We start from the raw sequence: 20008 nt of genomic DNA on the forward strand, positions 1-20008 counted from the left end.
TTTGCCCTCTGCATCCCTTTTGCTGTGCTCTCCTCCGTGACTCTGAAGCTTAAACCTGCCCACCCCCCATCACCGCCAGTGAAGGGGCTCCCTAGTGTGTGGAAAATTCTCCTCCTTCACAGCTCCCTCCCAGAGGTGCAGGTTCCATCCCTTTTCTTTTGTCTCTGTTTTTTCTTTTTTCTTTTGCCCTACCCAGGTATGTGGGGATTTTCTTGCCTTTTGGGAAGTCTGAGGTCTTCTGCCAGCATTTAATAGGTGTTCTGTAGGAATTGTTCTACATGTAGATGTATTTTTTTTTAAACATCTTTATTGAAGTATAATTGCTTTACAATGGTGTGCTAGCTTCTGCTTTACAACAAAGTGAATCAGTTACACATATACATATGTTGCCATATCTCTTCCCTCTTGCATTTCCCTCCCTCCCACCCTCCCTATACCACCCCTCTAGGTGGTCACAAAGCACCGAGCTGATCTCCCTGTGCTATGTGGCTGCTTCCCACTAGTTATCTATTTTACATTTGGTAGTGTATATATGTCCATGACACTCTCTCACCCTGTCACATCTCACCCCTCCCCCTCCCCATATCCTCAAGTCCATTCTCTAGTAGGTCTGTGTCTTTATTCCCATCTTGCCACTAGGTTCTTCATGACCTCTTTTTTTTTTTTTTTTTCCCTTAGATTCCATATATATGTGTTAGCATACTGTATTTGTTTTTCTCTTTCTGACTTACTTCACTCTGTATGACAGACTCTAACTCCATCCACCTCATTACAAACACCTCCATTTCATTTCTTTTTATGGCTGAGTAATATTCCATTGTATATATGTGCCACATCTTCTTTATCCATTCATCCGATGATGGACACCTAGGTTGCTTCCATGTCCTGGCTATTGTAAACAGAGCTGCAATGAATATTTTGGTACATGACTCTTTCTGAATTCTGGTTTTCTCACGGTATATGCCCAGTAGTGGGATTGCTGGGTCATATGGTAGTTCTATTTTTAGTTTTTTAAGGAACCTCCATACTGTTCTCCATAGTGGCTGTATCAATTTACATTCCCACCAACAGTGCAAGAGTGTTCCCTTTTCTCCACACCCTCTCCAGCATTTATTGTTTCTAGATTTTTTGATGATGGCCATTCTGACCGGTGTGAGATGATACCTCATTGTAGTTTTGATTTGCATTTCTCTAATGATTAATGATGTTGAGCATTCTTTCATGTGTCTGTTGGCAATCTGTATCTCTTCTTTGGAGAAATGTCTATTTAGGTCTTCTGCCCATTTTTGGATTGGGTTGTTTGTTTTTTTGTTATTGAGCTGCATGAGCTGCTTGTAAATCTTGGAGATTAATCCTTTGTCCGTTGCTTCATTTGCAAATATTTTCTCCCATTCTGAGGGTTGTCTTTTGGTCTTGTTTATGGTTTCCTTTGCTGTGCAAAAGCTTTTAAGTTTCATTAGGTCCCATTTGTTTATTTGTGTTTTTATTTCCATTTCTCTAGGACCTGGGTCAAAAAGGATCTTGCTGTGACTTATGTCATACAGTGTTCTGCCTATGTTTTCCTCTAAGAGTTTGATAGTGTCTGGCCTTACACTTAGGTCTTTAATCCATTTTGAGTTTATTTTTGTGTATGCTGTCAGGGAGTGTTCTAATTTCATACTTTTACATGTACCTGTCCAGTTTTCCCAGCACCACTTATTGAAGAGGCTGTCTTTTCTCCACTGTATATGCTTGCCTCCTTTATCAAAGATAAGGTGACCATATGTGCGTGGGCTTATCTCTGGGCTTTCTATCCTGTTCCATTGATCTATATTTCTGTTTTTGTGCCAGTACCAAACTGTCTTGATTACTGTAGCTTTGTAATATAGTCTGAAGTCAGGGAGCCTGATTCCTCCAGCTCCATTTTTCGTTCTCAAGATTGCTTTGGCTATTCGGGGTCTTTTGTGTTTCCATACAAATTGTGAAATTTTTTGTTCTAGTTCTGTGAAAAATGCCAGTGGTAGTTTGATAGGGATTGCATTGAATCTGTAGATTGCTTTGGGTAGCAGAGTCATTTTCACAATGTTTATTCTTCCAATCCAAGAACATGGTATATCTCTCCATCTATTTGTATCATCTTTAATTTCTTTCATCAGTGTCCTATAATTTTCTGCATACAGGTCTTTTGTCTCCTTAGGTAGGTTTATTCCTAGGTATTTTATTCTTTTTGTTGCAATGGTAAACGGGAGTGTTTTCTTAATTTCACTTTCAGATTTTTCATCATTAGTATACAGGAATGCAAGAGATTTCTGTGCATTAATTTTGTATCCTGCTACTTTACCAAATTCATTGATTAGCTCTAGTAGTTTTCTGGTAGCATCTATTGGATTCTCTATGTATAGTATCATGTCATCTGCAAACAGTGACAGCTTTACTTCTTCTTTTCCGATTTGGAATCCTTTTATTTCTTTTTCGTCTCTGATTGCTGTGGCTAACACTTCCAAAACTATGTTGAATAATAGTGGTGAGAGTGGGCAACCTTGTCTTGTTCCTGATCTTAGTGGAAATGGTTTCAGTTTTTCACCATTGAGGACAATGTTGGCTGTGGGTTTGTCATATACGGCCTTTATTATGTTGAGAAAAGTTCCCTCTATGCCTACTTTCTGCAGGACTTTTATCATAAATGGGTGTTGAATTTTGTCGAAAGCTTTCTCTGCATCTATGGAGATGATCATATGGTTTTTCTCCTTCAATTTGTTAATATGATGTATCACGTTGATTGATTTGCGTATATTGAAGAATCCTTGCATTCCTGGAATAAACCCCACTTGATCATGGTGTATGATCCTTTTAATGTGCTGTTGGATTCTGTTTGCTAGTATTTTGTTGAGGATTTTTGCATCTATGTTCATCAGTGATATTGGCCTGTAGTTTTCTTTCTTTGTGACATCTTTGCCTGGTTTTGGTATCAGGGTGATGGTGGCCTCGTAGAATGAGTTGGGGAGTGTTCCTCCCTCTGCAATATTTTGGAAGAGTTTGAGAAGGATAGGTGTTAGCTCTTCTCTAAATGTTTGATAGAATTCGCCTGTGAAGCCATCTGGTCCTGGGCTTTTGTGTGTTGGAAGATTTTTAATCACAGTTTCAATTTCAGTGCTTGTGATTGGTCTGTTCATATTTTCTATTTCTTCCTGGTTCAGTCTCAGCAGGTTGTGCATTTCTAAGAATCTGTCCATTTCTTCCAGGTTGTCCATTTTATTAGCATAGAGTTGCTTGTAGTAATCTCTTATGATCGTTTGTATTTCTGCAGTGTCAGTGGTTACTTCTCCTTTTTCATTTCTAATTCTATTAATTTGAGTCTTCTCCTTTTTTCTATTGATGAGTCTGGCTAATGGTTTATCAATTTTGTTTATCTTCTCAAAGAACCAGCTTTTAGTTTCATTGATTTTTGCTATTGTTTCCTTCATTTCTTTTTCATTTATTTCTGATCTGATCTTTATGATTTCTTTCCTTCTGCTAGCTTTGGGGTTTTTTTGTTCTTCTTTCTCTAATTGCTTTAGGTGCAAGGTTAGGTTGTTTATTCGAGATGTTTCCTGTTTCTTGATGTAGGCTTGTATTGCTATAAACTTCCCTCTTAGAACTGCTTTTGCTGCATCCCATAGGTTTTGGATCGTCGTGTCTCCATTGTCATTTGTTTCTAGGTATTTTTGGATTTCCCCTTTGATTTCTTCAGTGATCACTTCGTTATTAAGTAGTGTATTGTGTAGCCTCCATGTGTTTGTATTTTTTACAGATCTTTTCCTGTAATTGATATCTAGTCTCATAGCGTTGTGGTCGGAAAAGATACTTGATACGATTTCAATTTTTTTAAATTTACCAAGGCTTGATTTGTGACCCAAGATATGATCTATCCTGGAGAATGTTCCATGAGCACTTGAGAAAAATGTGTATTCTGTTGTTTTTGGGTGGAATGTCCTATAAATATCAATTAAGTCCATCTTGTTTAATGTATCATTTAAAGCTTGTGTTTCCTTATTTATTTTCATTTTGGATGATCTGTCCATTGGTGAAAGTGGGGTGTTAAAGTCCCCTACTATGATTGTGTTGCTGTCGATTTCCCCTTTTATGGCTGTTAGTATTTGCCTTATGTATTGAGGTGCTCCTATGTTGGGTGCATAAATATTTACAATTGTTATACCTTCCTCTTGGATCGATCCCTTGATCATTATATAGTGTCCGTCTTTGTCTCTTGTAATAGTCTTTATTTTAAAGTCTATTTTGTCTGATATGAGAATTGCTACTCCAGCTTTCTTTTGATTTCCATTTGCATGGAATATCTTTTTCCATCCCCTCACTTTCAGTCTGTATGTGTCTCTGGGTCTGAAGTGGGTCTCTTGTAGACAGCATATATATGGGTCTTGTTTTTGTATCCATTCAGCCAGTCTGTGTCTTTTGGTGGGAGCATTTAATCCATTTACATTTAATGTAATTATCGATATGTATGTTCCTATTACCATTTTCTTAAATGTTTTGGGTTTGTTATTGTAGGTGTTTTCCTTCTCTTGTGTTTCTTGCCTAGAGAAGTTCCTTTAACATTTGTTGTAAAGCTGGTTTGGTGGTGCTGAACTCTCTCAGCTTTTGCTTGTCTGTAAAGGTTTTAATTTCTCCATCAAATCTGAATGAGATCCTTGCTGGGTAGAGTAATCTTGGTTGTAGGTTTTTCTCCTTCATCACTTTAAGTATATCCTGCCACTCCCTTCTGGCTTGCAGCGTTTCTGCTGAAAGATCAGCTGTTAACCTTATGGGGATGCCCTTGTGTGTTATCTGTTGTTTTTCCCTTGCTGCTTTTAATATGTTTTCTTTATATTTAATTTTTGATAGTTTGATTAATATGTGTCTTGGTGTGTTTCTCCTTGGATTTATCCTGTATGGGACTCTCTGTGCTTCCAGGACTTGATTAACTATTTCCTTTCCCATATTAGGGAAGTTTTCAACTATAATCTCTTCAAATATTTTCTCAGTCCCTTTCTTTTTCTGTTCTTCTTCTGGGACCCCTATAATTCGAATGTTGGTGCGTTTAATGTTGTCCCAGAGGTCTCTGAGACTGTCCTCAGTTCTTTTCATTCTTTTTTCTTTATTCTGGTCTGCAGTAGTTATTTCCACCATTTTATCTTCCAGGTCACTTATCCGTTCTTCTGCCTCAGTTATTCTGCTATTGATCCCATCTAGAGTATTTTTAATTTCATTTATTGTGCTTGTCATCGTTTCTTGGTTCCTCTTTAGTTCTTCTACGTCCTTGTTAAATGTTTCTTGCATTTTGTCTATTCTATTTCCAAGATTTTGGATCATCCTTACTATCATTATTCTGAATTCTTTTTCAGGTAGACTACCTATTTCCTCTTCATTTGTTAGGTCTGGTGTGTTTTGTCCCTGCTCCTTCATCTGCTGTGTGTTTTTCTGTCTTCTCATTTTGCTTATCTTACTGTGTTTGGGGTCTCCTTTTCACAGGCTGCAGGTTCGTAGTTCCCGTTGTTTTTGGTATCTGTCCCCAGTGGCTAAGGTTGGTTCAGTGGGTTGTGTAGGTTTCCTGGTGGAGGGAACTAGTGCCTGTGTTCTGGTGGATGAGGCTGGATCTTGTCTTTCTGGTGGGTTCGTCCACGTCTGGTGGTGTGTTTTGGGGTGTCTGTGGCCTTATTATGATTTTAGGCAGCCTCTCTGTTAATGGATGGGGCTGTGTTCCTCTCTTGCTAGTTGTTTGGCATAGGGTGTCCAGCACTGTAGCTTGCTGGTCGTTGAGTGAAGCTGGGTCTTGATGTTGAGATGGAGATCTGTGAGAGATTTTCGCCGTTTGGTATTATGTGGAGCTGGGAGGTCTCTTGTGGACCAGTGTCCTGAAGTTGGCTCTCCCACCTCAGAGGCACAGCCCTGATGCCTGGCTGGAGCACCAAGAGCCTTTCATCCACACGGCTCAGAATAAAAGGGAGAAAAAATGGAAAGAAAGAAAAAAAGAGGATAAAATAAAATAAAATAAAGCAATTATAATAAAAAATAAGAAAAAAAATTATTAAGAGTAAATTTATTAAGAAAAAAAAAATTTTTTTAATTTTTAAAAATAGATTTATTAATTTTTTATACTAAAAATAAGAAAAAAATTATTTAGAAAAAATTTATTAAGAAAAAAAAATTTTTTAATTTTTTAAAATAAAAAACATGAAAAAACTTATTAAAATTTTTTTAAAAATAGAAAATAAGGAAAAAAGTATTAAGAAAACATTTATTAGGGAAAAAAAAATTTTTAAGCCAAAAAAAAAAAAAAAAAAAAAAAAAACAGACGGACCTAACCCTAGGACTAACGGTGAGAGCAAAGCTATACAGACAAAATCTCACCCAGAAGCATACACATCTACACTCACAAAAAAAAAGGAAAAGGGGAAAAGTTAATATATCCTGCTCCCAAAGTCCATCTCCTAAATTTGGGATGATTCGTTGTCTATTCAGGTATTCAACAGATGCAGGCACATCAAGTTGTTTGTGGAGCTTTAATCCGCTGCTTCTGAGGCTGCTGGGAGAGATTTCCCTTTCTCTTCTTTGTTCGTACAGCTCCCGGGGTTCAGCTTTGGATTTGGACCCGCCTCTGCATGTAGGTCGCCTGAGGGCGTCTGTTCCCCGCCCAGACAGAACGGGGTTAAAGGAGCAGCTGATTCGGGGGCTCTGGCTCAGTCAGGCCGGGGGGAGGGAGCGGTACGGAGGAGGCGGGGCGAGCCTGCGGCGGCAGAAGCCGGCGTGACGTTGCAGCAGCCTGAGGCGCGCCGTGCGCTCTCCCGGGGAAGTTGTCCCCGGATTACGGGAGCCTGGCCGTGGCGGGCTGCACAGGCTCCCGGGAGGGGCGGTGTGGAGAATGACCTGTGCTCGCCCACAGGCTGTTTGGTGGCGGCAGCAGCAGCCTTAGCGTCTCATGCCTGTCTCTGGGGTCTGCGCTGATAGCCGCGGCTCGCGCCCGTCTCTGGAGTTCGTTTAAGTGGCGCTCTGAATCCCCTCTCCTTGCACGCCGCGAAACAAAGAGGCAAGAAAAAGTCTCCTGCCTCTTCGGCAGCTGCAGACTTTTTCTCGTGCACCCTCCCGGCTAGTTGTGGTGCGCTAGACCCTTCAGGCTGTGTTCACGCAGCTAACCCCAGTCCTCTCCCTGGGATCTGACCGAAGCCCGCGCCTCAGCTCCCAGCCCCCGCCCGCCCCGGCGGGTGAGCAGACAAGCCTCTCGGGCTGGTGAGTGCTGCTCGGCGCCGAGCCTCTGTGCGGGAATCTCTCCGTTTTTCCCTCTGCGTCCCTGTTGCTGTGGGATCCGCGCTGATAGCCGCGGCTCGCGCCCGTCTCCGGAGCTCGTCCAGGCGGCGCTCCGAATCCCCTCCCCTTGCACGCCGCGAAACAAAGAGGCAAGAAAAATTCTCCTGCCTCTTTGGCAGCTGCAGTCTCCCTCCCGGACTCCCTCCCGGCCAGCACCGAAGCCCGAGCCCCAGCCCCCAGGCCCCGCCCGCCCCGGCGGCCGAGCAGACAAGCCTCTCGGGCTGGTGAGCGCCGGTCGGCACTGCTCCTCTGTGCGGGAATCTCCGCTTTGCCCTCCGCACCACTGTGGCTGCGCTCTCCTCCGTGGCCCCGAAGCCCCCCCCCTCCGCTACCCGCAGTCTCCGCCCACGAAGGGGCTTCCTAGTGTGTGGAAACCTTTCCTCCTTCACAGCTCCCCCCCACTGGTGCAGGTCCCGTCCCCATTCTTTTGTCTCTGTTATTTCTTCCCTCCTTTGCCCTACCCAAGTACGTGGGGATTTTCTTTCCTTTTGGGAGGTCTGACGTCTTCTGCCAGCGCTCAGTGGGTGCTCTGCAGGAGCAGTTCCACGTGTAGATGTATTTCTCATGTATCTGTGGGGAGGAAGGTGATCTCCGCGTCTTACTCTTCCGCCATCTTGCCCCTCCCCGTAGATGTATTTCTGATGTATTTGTGGGGAGAAAGGTGATCTCTACATCTTACTCCTCCACTATCTTGAAGGTCATTTCTGACCCAGTACCCAGGGGAAAGCAGTAGCAGGTCAGCTATGAGGCACTGGAATCTTCAGGAGAAAGCCTTCCTTCCCGGCATCCTCTCAGTCACAGTGCCTTCTGGGAGAGCACATTTTGTGTTTTTGATGTCATATTCTACATCTTCATGTTTATCCCTTCACTGTTTATTGTCATTCTAGTTGATTTTACAATTTTTTGTCTTTTAGTCTCCATACTGGTTTATTTAAGTGGTTGATACTCAATCCTTACTATATAGCCTTTCCTAGTGGGATTTTCCCTTTCCTACTTCTTCAGTTAGAGAAGACCCTTCAACATTTCTTTTAGGGTAGGTTTAGTATTGATGAACTCTTTTAGTTTTTGCTTTTCTGAGAAGTTCTTTATCTCTTCTTCAATTCGAATTGATAATCTTGCTGGATAATGTATCCTAGGTTATAGGTTTTTCCCTTTCTGCACTTTGAATATATTGTGCCTCTCCCTTCTGGCCTGCAAAGTGTCTGCAGAGAAATCAACTGATAGCCTTATGGGGGTATTGTATATGACTCTTTGTTTTTCTCTTGCTGTCTTTAGAATTCTCTGTCTTTCATTTTGCTATTTTAATTTTGATATGTTTTGGTGTTGGTCTGTTTTGGTTCATCTTGTTTGGGAACCTCTTTGCTTCCTGTACCTGGATATATGTTTCTTTCTTCAGGCTCAGGATGTTTTCAGTCATAATTTCCTCTAATACATTCTTGACCCCCTTTTCTCTCTCTTCTCTTTCTGGGACCCCTATAATGTGAATTTTGGCATGTTTAGTGTTATCCCAAAGATATCGTAGATTGTTTTCATTTTGTTTGTGACATGGAGTGAGCAGGGCCGGGGTGTTCACTCAGCTCAGACTGGGGATTGTGGTGAGGCAGTAGCCACTGTGGCAAACCTATAATGCAAATGTTGGTATGCTTAATGTTTTTACACAGATCTCTTAAATCATTTTCATTATTTAACATTTGTTTTTCTTTTTCCTATACTGGTTTGTTGGTTTCCATTATTCTACCTTCCAGATCATTTATCCATTCTGCTTTATCACTTAGTCTGCTCTTCATTCCTTCTAGTATGCTTTTTTTATTTCAACTGTCAAATTCTTCATTTCTGATTGGGTCTTTTTTATATTTTCTAGTTCCTTATTGAAGTGTTCCCTATGTACATGAATTCTTTTCCTTAATTCAGTTAACTTTTTTTATTACCAGTGGTTTGAATGTTTTATCTGATAGATTATTTATTTGTTTCATTTTTTTTAAGGTTTTTCTCTTGCTCTTTCATTTGAGAGTAGTTCCTGTGCCTTTTCATTTTGGTTAACTTTCTCTGCCTCTATGATTTTACTTGAAACAGTTACCTATTGCTGTCTTGAAGGAGCAACCTTATGTGGGAGCATCCCTATACAGACTGTGTGTGCCCAATGCCCTTGGTGGAAGAGTTGGATTTGATGTGGCCTCAAATCACACCTTTCCTCAGTGTGTGCTGGAAGCTCTCACCTTGGTAGGGTGTGGAGCTGGAGATGGAGTAGCTAGAGCTGGTGCCAGTGTTTCGGTGGCACTTCCCCTCTGGTCACTGGCTGTCACCACCTTATCAAGGGTGAGGTCTGCTCCCACATTGCTGGAGCAGAAGCCCTGAGTGTCGGGCCTGAGCTGGTTCTGTACCTTTAAGTGTGTGTTTTCCCTTTTCTTGTACTGAGACCCTTGCCCTGGAGAAGGGGAGTGCTGAGGCAAGTGGGGCTTGTGTGTCTTTTGGCTCATGTTGGCCATTGACTGACATCCAGTGCACTGCCTGTGGAGGCACCCACAATTGTTTCCCTTGCTCCACTCAGATGCAGCATAGGGTGCAAGTATCCTTTGTCCTTTGCAGCCAATCACTGCTTCCAGCCTTTGCTGCCAGCACCCTATTTTCGAATTGCTCTGCAGTTCACGAGGGGCCCACATGGCCTCTTGACTTGTTTCCAGGGCATAGCTGTGATGGAGAAGCTTCCATCAGAGATCTGGGCTGCTTCTGAGTCACTGCTTGAGTAAGCACCAATAATGGCCACTGCTGCCCCACCCAGGCTTCACCTTGTGACTGGGTCTCCTCTGTGTCCATGGTCAAATCTTTTCCCTGGTCATGATTGCCCCAGATCCAGTGCTGTGCTGTGTTATGGAGTGGGGCCAGAGTGTTCGCTCAGCTCAGGCTGAGATGCTCAGCTCAGGTTGGGATGCACTTGCCCCTGGGGGCAAGCCTGCATGCTTGTGCTCCTCAGGAGTACAGTCCAGGCTTCCCACAGCCCTTCTATTAGTTCCAGTGGTCCTCCAACCAGCCAAGGGGGCTTTTTTCCCTTATGTAGGACAGAACTGGGGCATCCAATCTGTGGCTTGAACTACTAACTCCCCAGGGCAGATGTCCGCCCATGTAATCTCCCTTTTCCTCTGAGTCCCCTCCCAGGGGCACTGGTCCCAACCCGATCACGTTTCCTCCCATTATACCCAGTTAAATATGTCCTTTCTTACAGTGTTCATTGCGCAAGAGTCTTTCTGTCAGTTTCCAGTGAGAATTATTCCACATGTAGATGTATTTTTGATATATTTGTGAGGGGAGGTGAGCTCCATATCCTCTTACTTTGCCATCTTGATCCCACAGTCTATGATTTTTTTAAGAATTATGTTTATTAATTTTATCTAAGAAATCTTTGCATAATCCAAGGTCACAAGTTTTTCTCCTATGTGTTCTTCTAAAATATTTTATAATTTTGGGTTTTACTACAGGTTTATTATATTAGTTTCCTAGGTCTGTTATAACAAAGCACCACAAGCTGGTTGGATTAAATAATATAAATTAATTTTTTCACAGTTCTAGAGGCTGGTAGTCTAAAATCAAAGTGTTGGCACAGTTTGTTCTGTTTGAAGGCTGTGAGGGAGTGAGGGAATGATCTATTCTATACCTGCCTTCTTGGTTTATAGATGGCCTTCTCTATATGTCCCTTCACATTATCCTATCTGTATGCATGTCCCTGTGTCCAAATTTCCTCCTTTTATACGGATATCAGTCATACTGGGTTAGAGCCCACCCTAACTGACCTCATTTACTTTTTTTTGGCCACGCTGCATGGCTTGTGGGATCTTAGTTCCCCAACGAGGTATTGAACCTGTGCCCTCATCAGTGAAAGTGTGGATTCCTAACCACTGGACTGCCAGGGAATTCCCAAAACTGACCTCATTTAAACTTGATTACCTTTATAAAGACTCCACCTTCAAACAAGACCGTATTTTAAAGTACTGAGTGTTAGGGCTTCAACATACGAATTTTGGTAGAGGGGACACAGTTCAACACATAACACTCTGCCTTCTGACCCTCCCACTAAATTCTCGTTTCTCACATGAAAAGCACATTCACCCCCATCTCAACATCCCCAAAAGTCTTATTCCATTTCAGCATCAACTCTAACTCCAGTATCTCATCTAAACCTCATCTAAATTGGCTGTGGGTGAGACTCTGGGAATTATTTATCCTGAGGAAAAATGCCTCTCCAACTGTGACCCTGTGAAACCAGACAACAAATTATCTGTTTCCAAAATGCAATGGTGGGACAGACATAGGATAGACATTCACCTTCCAAAAGGGAGATATCAGAAGGAAGAAAGGGCTCAGAAGGTACCAAACAAGTCAGAAACCTAACAGGGACAATTCAATTAGATTTTAAGGCTTGAGAATAATTCTTTTTGGCTCTATGCTCTGTCATCTGGGCCCACCAGGTGGCGACCCCGCCCCTTGTCTCTGAGCAGCGGTCCCACCCACTCAGCCTGCACCTTCTTGCATGGAGTGGCAGTGGCAGCCCCACCAGGCCCTGCATCTGTGGCTGTGTCCTCAAAGTCATTCTTCCTTTATTTTGTCCCATCTCTGTTTACTTAATTTAGGCTGGCAATGTTTATCTTGGTATAACATTCTCAAAAACTTTGTTAGCCCCTTGTGCAGTTCATGGGAGTTCAAGCCATTGAACAAGAGGGTCCTCCACGTATATTTTCTGAATAACCAAATATCTATCCCTTGCTTCTGCTAAGATAGTTGATTGGATCCATGAGTCACAGGCTTATAACTCTTTAGTTGTCCAGCTTCAGCCTTGGCCCTGTTTCCGGAGCACTTTATCTGGATAGGCTGAGAATTTTCATTTTTGCTTAATAATCCCCCCCCTCCATTTTACTATAGATTGCAAGCAGAAATCAGGTTGCTCCTTCAACACTCTGTTTAGAAATCTCAGCTAAATACCCAAGTTAATTGCCTTCAAGTTCCACCTTCCATCCAACAGAACACAATTCATACAATTTCTCTGCTACTTTATAAAAAGTCACCTTTCTTCCCGTTTCCAATAACATCTTCCTCATTTTCATCTGAGATCTCACCAGAAGCACCCTTAACATTTATATTTCTAGCAACATTCTGTTAATGACAATATATGTATTCTCTAAGATGATAGAAGCTTTCTCTACAGTTCTCTTTTCTTTCTGAGCTCTCACCAGAATTGCCATTAACATCCATATTTCTACCAACAGTTCCTTCAAGGAAATCGAGGCTTTTTGTAGCATGCACCTAAAAATTCTCCCATCCTCTGCTCATTACCCAATTCTACATTTTTATGTTTGTTACAACAGAGCCCCACTTCCTGGTACCAAAATCTGTGTTAATTTGCTATGGCTGCCATAACAAAATACTACAGACTAGGTGGCTTAAACAACAGAAATTTATTGTCGCAGAGTCCTGGAGGCTGGAAGTAAAAATCAAGTTGTAGGCAGAGATTGTTCTTTCTGGGGGCTGTGAGGGAAAAAAATCTATTCTATGCCTTTCTCCTTGGCTTGTAGATGGCCATCTTCTCTGTCACTTGACGTTTTCCCTCTATGCACGTTTCTATGTCCAAATTTCTCCTTTTTATAAGGACATTAATTATATTGGATTAGTACTTTAGAATGTGACTGTATTTGGAGATAGGGCTAATAAAGAATTTATTAAGTTAAAATAAGGTTGTTAGGGTGGAATCTCATCCAATCTGATTGGTGTCCTTATAAGAACAAGAAATTTGAACACAGAGATGCCAGGGTTATGTGCATATACCTGAATGACCATTTGAGGACACAGCAAGAAGGCGGCCATCTGCAAGCCAAGGAGAGAAGCTTCAGAAGAAACCAAACCTGCTGACACCTTGATCTTGGACTTCTAGCCTCCAGAACTGTGAGAAAAATTTCTGTTATTTAAGCCACTGAGTCTATGGTATTTTGTTGTGGCAGCTCTAGGAAACTAATGCACCCACTTAGCTACCCCTATCTTACTATCTTACAATAGTATGGCAGATTTGTTGCAATTAATGAACCAATATTGATACATTATTATTTACTAAAGTACATACTTTATTCAGATATCCTGAGGTTTTACTTAATGTTCTTTTTCTGTTCCATGATCCCTCCAAGAATACCACATTACATTAGTCACCTCATCTGTTTAGGCCCCCTTTGCTGTGACAGTTTTTCAGACTTTCTTTGTTTTTGATAACCTTGACAGTTTTGAGGAGTACTGGTTAGGTATTTTGTAGAATACTTCTCACCTGGTATTTGTTTGATGTTTGTCTTATGATTAGACTGAGGTTGTGCATTTTCAGAAGAAAAACAACAGAAGTAAAATGTCTTTCTCATCACATCACACCACCTTTGATGCTAACCTTGATCACCCGAATGAGATATAGTGTTTGCTGTGTTCCTCCACTGTAAAGTTACTCTCTCGCTGCCCCTTTCTATACTGTATTTTCTGGAAGGGAGTAACTATACACAATCATACTTAAGGAGGGAGGAATTAAACTCCAGTACTTTGAGGGAAGAGTAGCTATGTAAATTATTTGGACTTTGTCTATGTGGGAGACTTGTCTATTCTCCTTCATTTAATTGTTTGTGTAACCACTTATATCAATATGGAGTCATGATGAATTATTTTATTTTGGGTTATAATCCAATACCACTTTATTTCTTTTATTACTCAATTTTTTCTAGCTTTGGCCATTGGAAAATTTTATTTGCTCCTATGTCCCCAAGATTGTGTTTTTTAGTTTGTCGTTTGTTTTTCTAAGCACTTTCTTATTTTCTGGAGCTACAAGATGCTCCAGGCTCATTGTGTATATTTTCTACTACAGTCCTAGATGCAACTATATCTCCAAGAGCCCTGGTTTCTCTTATTAGAGAATGGTACTTAGAACCCAAGATCTGAGTTTTAGGTGCTAGTATATTTTAAAATTTCTGATTTACTAAAGATTTTTTCTTTTAAATCAAATAGCTGCTGAATTTTGACAAATGCTTTTTCTGTCTTTTGAGATGATCATATGTTCTTGTTGTGTTTTTAATCTGTTGATATGGTGAAATACATTTATTGACTTTGGAAAATTGATTTGACCTTACATTTCCTGGATAAACTCTTGTTGGTCATGATATATTACCCTTTTTTTTGTATTGCTGGAATTGCTATGCTAGTTTCTTGAATTTTTGCACGTAAGATTTTCCCCCAAGATTCCTGTCTCCTGGGTCTTCAAACAATATAGGTTTTACTGTGTAGGTATTTGAACATATAATTAAGGTTACTAATCAGTTGATCTTAAAATAAGGAGATTATCCTGGATTATCTTGTTGAGCCCAATGCAATCACACGAGTCCTTAAAAGAATATGGTGAAGACAGAAGTGTCAGAGGATGTAGAGAAAGAATAAGGAGAAAGAGATGACTCAGAAAAAGTCAGAGATAGTCCAAGGATAAGGATTTAAGCTCTGTTGCTGGTTTTGAGATATAGGAGGCCATGTGTGGGGACTGAACAAAGGCCATTGGGAGCTAAGGGCAACCACTGACTGGAAGCCCGGCAAAAGTATGGGGAACTCAGTCCCATAGCTGCAAAAACTTGATTCAAATATAAACCTGAATGATCTTGAAAGTGGATTTCTTCCCAGAGCCTTGAGTAAGGAATCCAGCCCTTCTGACATCCTTATTCTAGTCCTTATTCTAAGTCTTGTGTCAGACTTCTGACCTACAGAAACCAAGATAATAAATTTGTGTTGTTTTAAAGCGCTGTCTGCTCAATTTTTTTACATGAGCAATAGAAAACAAATGCACTTTCGTTATAGTCATTTCTACTTTCCTCAAGTAGTTATTGTATATTTGGTGGCATATTAAAGGTCAGATAGTAATTAAAGGAATGCTGATATATATACACACACACACACACACACATATATGTATACACACACACACACACACACACACACATATATATATATATATATAATTATGGAAAAGTTGAAGCAGTGACATACGTTATTTAATAAAGTAAGACTTATATATTGCTAACCCTGGAACCTGGTCTAAAATCCTCTTCTAACAGATGAGGTAACTGAGGCGTAAAGAAATTCAGAGACTCAATCAAAGACAAATAATAAGACAGTGGAAAAGCAAGGTTTATAATGCAAGATCTTTCTCCCTGAATCTTTGTTAAGGACAAAAAAAGGGGCTATTTTAGTCAATATGTTCTTCAGGTGTTCATAAAAAGATGTAGGATAAAGTTTCTGGGAATAACTTCACAGATGAGACTGAAATAGGTACTAAATTATGGGTAAGATTTATGTAGTTCAACAAACAAAAAATAGAAGTTTAGATACAAGAATGAGCCTGGTACATTAGAGAAGCTTGGGCAGTGGGTTAAGAATTGTAGAGGTCTGATGGGAAGAAATGATGAAGAGCACTGAACATCAGAAAAGTTTGTACTTTATACTGAAAGCTGTAAACGTTTCTGATAATAAATCATTTCTGATAGTAAAACCATTGGTTATAAGTATTTTGTTACCTTGACAATTAGGTAGTAATATGAGGACTGATAAAAATAACACTTATGGAGATGTTATTTTATGCAAAATGTGTTCAAAATTGACTTAAATTTAAACCCTGTATATAGAATTTTCATGGATACTGGAATTTTGATCTATGTTACACATGGTCTCAATGATTCTGCTGCTCTGTAGATGGCCACTAAGTCATTTCCCCGATTCTCAGTAAAGAACTGAAAACTTTTGTAGGAACTCTTTTCTTCAGGAGCTGGTGAAAAGTGTTTGTTGTCCTCTCAAACTGGTTTCATTCATCAGTTATTTGGTGGTCTTCTGGGGTTCATCAATCATGGAAACCAAATTACTAATGCCTTTTAAAACCACAAATTTGTGTTAAGAGCTTGTTTTTGCCAGTCTTTTAATTTTATTTTTAACATCTTATTCTTTCTGAGAAATGTCAGCTTGAGTCCTTGAATGAATTAAGGAAGATAAAAGTAGGCCATCAAGGAAAGGAAGGGTAGGTAGTTTTGAGCTGTTTTCCAAAATAGCTAGTAGGAAATGTGGGGTATGGGTATTTATGTTTAATGAAATGTGACAGTGATACTATCTAATAATATTGTTAGTTCCTTACCCCATATACCTACCTGATTCCCAGGAAGTTAGATTGAACAGAATAAATATGTATTTGAGAGATTATTTCTCTTCTGCAACTTTGTGGCTGAGACAAATAAGAATGTTAGATTACACTGTGATTTTTTTCTATGGCAGTAAGGAAACTAAACCGACATAAAAACCCATACTAATTTTTAATTTGTGTTTAAAAAACACACAATAACTCCCATTTCCCACCAAGGTACTTTTAAAGGTTTTAATGGCCAAGTCCATCCTTCAAAGCTCTAGAGATACAGCTATAATCCCTTGTGGTTCATTCTTACTTCTGGTTTTTCCCTTCAAACTAGAATTAGAAGCATTGTCTTTTTGTATGGAAAAATTGGAAGTTGAGAGAATTTGCTTGTCAGCTATTTGTGATAACAGAGCTTGGTTTCTATGGTAAGAGTAAGATATTATTACCTGCAATGTGTTGGAGCTGGAAGATAAACTTGGAAGTCTTTTTTTTTTTTAATTTTTATTTATTTATTTATTTATTTTATTTATGGCTGTGTTGGGTCTTCGTTTCTGTGCGAGGGCTTTCTCTAGTTGCGGCAAGTGGGGGCCACTCTTCATCGCGGTGCGCGGGCCTCTCACTATCGCGGCCTCTCTTGTTGCGGAGCACAGGCTCCAGACGCGCAGGCTCAGTAATGGTGGCTCATGGGCCTAGTTGCTCCGCGGCATGTGGGATCTTCCCAGACCAGGGCTCGAACCTGTGTCCCCTGCGTTGGCAGGCAGATTCTCAACCACTGCACCACCAGGGAAGCCAATAAACTTGGAAGTCTTTTAATTCAACTCTCTCATGTTTCAGATCAGGACACCAAGGCACATACATGGAATTGTGACTTGCCCAAATTTACAGAGGGAATCAGTGGCAAAGCCAGAACTAATGTTCATGTGTACTGGCTGTCAGACAAATGCTTTTCCTCTATAGTATTCTATCTATTATTGCTGGGAAAATGTTAGTGGCTTACTTTACCAAGTCCTAATTCTTGGATTAGTGATCACATGATAGATTTCTTCCTCATAGGAAAAGGCCAGTCAAATTCTCCCAGTGCATATTATCTCCTGGACACTTCTCAGAAGTTCTTTGACTTTTTCTGGAAATAATTTACAATTAAATGATCCATAGGCATCTAGAAGAATTAACATATTATTTAAATAGTCCAACTTATTCTTAAGAAATCTCTTTCCTCTCTTAAGGAAGAATAGAGGGCAGCAAAGAAAGTATTTACTGAGAGCCTGCTGTATTACCAGACTCTGTACTAGCCATGTCAGAGCTTATGCTACTTCAGCTAGTTTTAAAAGATAGATATCATTTTACTCATTTTTCTAGAACTTCAAATCGCTTTTTAAAGTTTCACAATATTTACCATCAAGAAATTTATCTTTATAACTGATCTTAATTTGGTTTTCAATGTTGTTTTCCTAGCTAAACATCTAGGTTTATGTATCAGGAGTTGAATGCATATTAACATGAGTAAGTAGTAGAATGTATTTTGTTATATAAATCTTTCCAATTTGCAAGCTCTGTAATTCTTAATACAGATATTTTGTGCTCATTTATCAGCGAAATTATAAGCTTTGTCTTTTCAGTAGTTTTCGGTTTTAAATAATCTATCATTTATTTGTGGTTAAAAAAAGGCTCTGTCCCTTAGATCAGGGGTCCCTAACCCACAGGCCACAGACTGGTATTGGTCCGTGGCCTGTTAGGAACCAGGCCGCACAGCAGGAGGTGAGTGGCGGGCGAGCTAGGGAAGCTTCGTCTGTATTTACAGCCACTCCCTATCGCTTGCATTACCACCTCCACTTCTTGTCAGATCAGGAGCGGCATTAGATTCTCATAGGAGCGCTATCCCTACTGTGAACTACGAGTGCGAGGGATCTAGGTTGCCCACTCCTTATGAGAATCTAATGCCTGATGATCTGAAGTGGAGCTGAGGCCGTGATGCTGAGCACTGACGAGCGGCTGCAAATACATATTATCATTAGCAGAGAGGTTTGACTGCACAGAGACCATAATAAATCAATTGCTTTCAGACTCATATCAAAACCCTATTGTGAGTGGCAAGTGACAATTAAGCTGCATCTTACGGAGTATACTGGACATAAGCAACACACTTCAGGTGTCACTGTCTCCCGTCACCCCTAAGTGGGACCATCTAGTTGCAGGAAAACAAGCTCAGGGCCCCCAATGATTCTGCATTATGGTGAGTTGTATAATTATTTCATTATATATTACAATGTAATAATAATAGAAATAAAGTGCACAATAAATGTAATGTGCTTGAATCGTCCTGAAACAATCCCCCCCATCCCGGTCCATGGAAAAATTGTCTTCCATGAAACTGGTCCCTGGTACCAAAAATGTTGGGGACTGCTGTCTTAGATAGAAGGGTCTTTCCCACTTCCCACCTCTTGTCAGTGTAGGTGTTCCTCTCTTCCTCTCTCACCTTTCTCTTTCCTCTCCATCTGTGAATCTCTTATCTATTCCGTGCTGGCTACTGCTCTACTGCTTCTGCCGCCTTTCTATTTCAGTATATATGTGTATGTGTGTGTGTGTATGTGTGTGTATATATATATATATATATATATATATATATATATATGGTTGGCCAAAAAGTTCATTCGGGTTTTCCCGTAATATCCTACGAAAACCCAAATGAACTTTTTGGCCAACCCAATATATTATATATAATATATATAATTCCTCTTTAAATTATTATCCTATTACTATTGATAAAACCTATTAGTAATGTCTTCACTTAATAATAAAATATTGTCTTATTTGGTATAATCCATGGGCAATAACTTCCTAGTAGAGTATGCTGTCTTGGATTTGGGAAGATGAAACAAATTATTTCCAGTTTTTAGTTTTGCCTACCTTGGCAGAACCTCATAATTAAAAGAAAGATGGTTTAATTATTAAGTTATCTGGATTCTAGTATTTACTGAGAATAAGATACTGTCATTGATGCCTTCTTACCAGATGGTGTGACCCCTTGATACCTCTTATAAAATATAATACATAAGCATATGTATCAATAATTCAGGACCCATGGCATAAATCAGTCATATGGTCTGTTCCAGCAGGTGGGGCAGGTCCTTCTATTTTCATACTTAAGATCTAATTCATAGCACATTACTCAGCCTATTTCTACATAATCCTCATATACTTGTAAAGGAGAAGTGCAGAATATACTTTTTGGTATAAACTAACGTTGACTCTTCTGAAAAACATTACTGTAGACCCATACAAATATTAAAAATGAGCTACTGTATTACACAGTTCAGCATTTTACTCAAAGACAAACTACAGTATAGCAATATAATTTTCTTAAAGAAATTTATTTTTTCAAGTGAGAAACTTGATCTGTTGGAAAAAAATATTGATTATTGTTTTTTTCCAGGCTCCTTGACCAAATGACTATATGATTTAGATGGGTAAGTGTATATTTATCAGTACTGAACAATAATCATGTTAAGATTCATTAACTTA

General features: G+C 40.0%; 1 protein-coding gene across 1 annotated transcript in view; it reads left to right on the top strand.

Annotated features, from left to right (window-relative positions):
- Nucleotides 1–20008, top strand: part of DACH2 (dachshund family transcription factor 2) — a 611154-nt gene that overhangs the window by 357387 nt on the left and 233759 nt on the right. The window lies entirely within an intron of this gene.

The sequence above is a fragment of the Eubalaena glacialis genome, chromosome X, assembly GCF_028564815.1.
Source record: "Eubalaena glacialis isolate mEubGla1 chromosome X, mEubGla1.1.hap2.+ XY, whole genome shotgun sequence".
In the NCBI taxonomy this organism is placed as follows: domain Eukaryota; kingdom Metazoa; phylum Chordata; class Mammalia; order Artiodactyla; family Balaenidae; genus Eubalaena; species Eubalaena glacialis.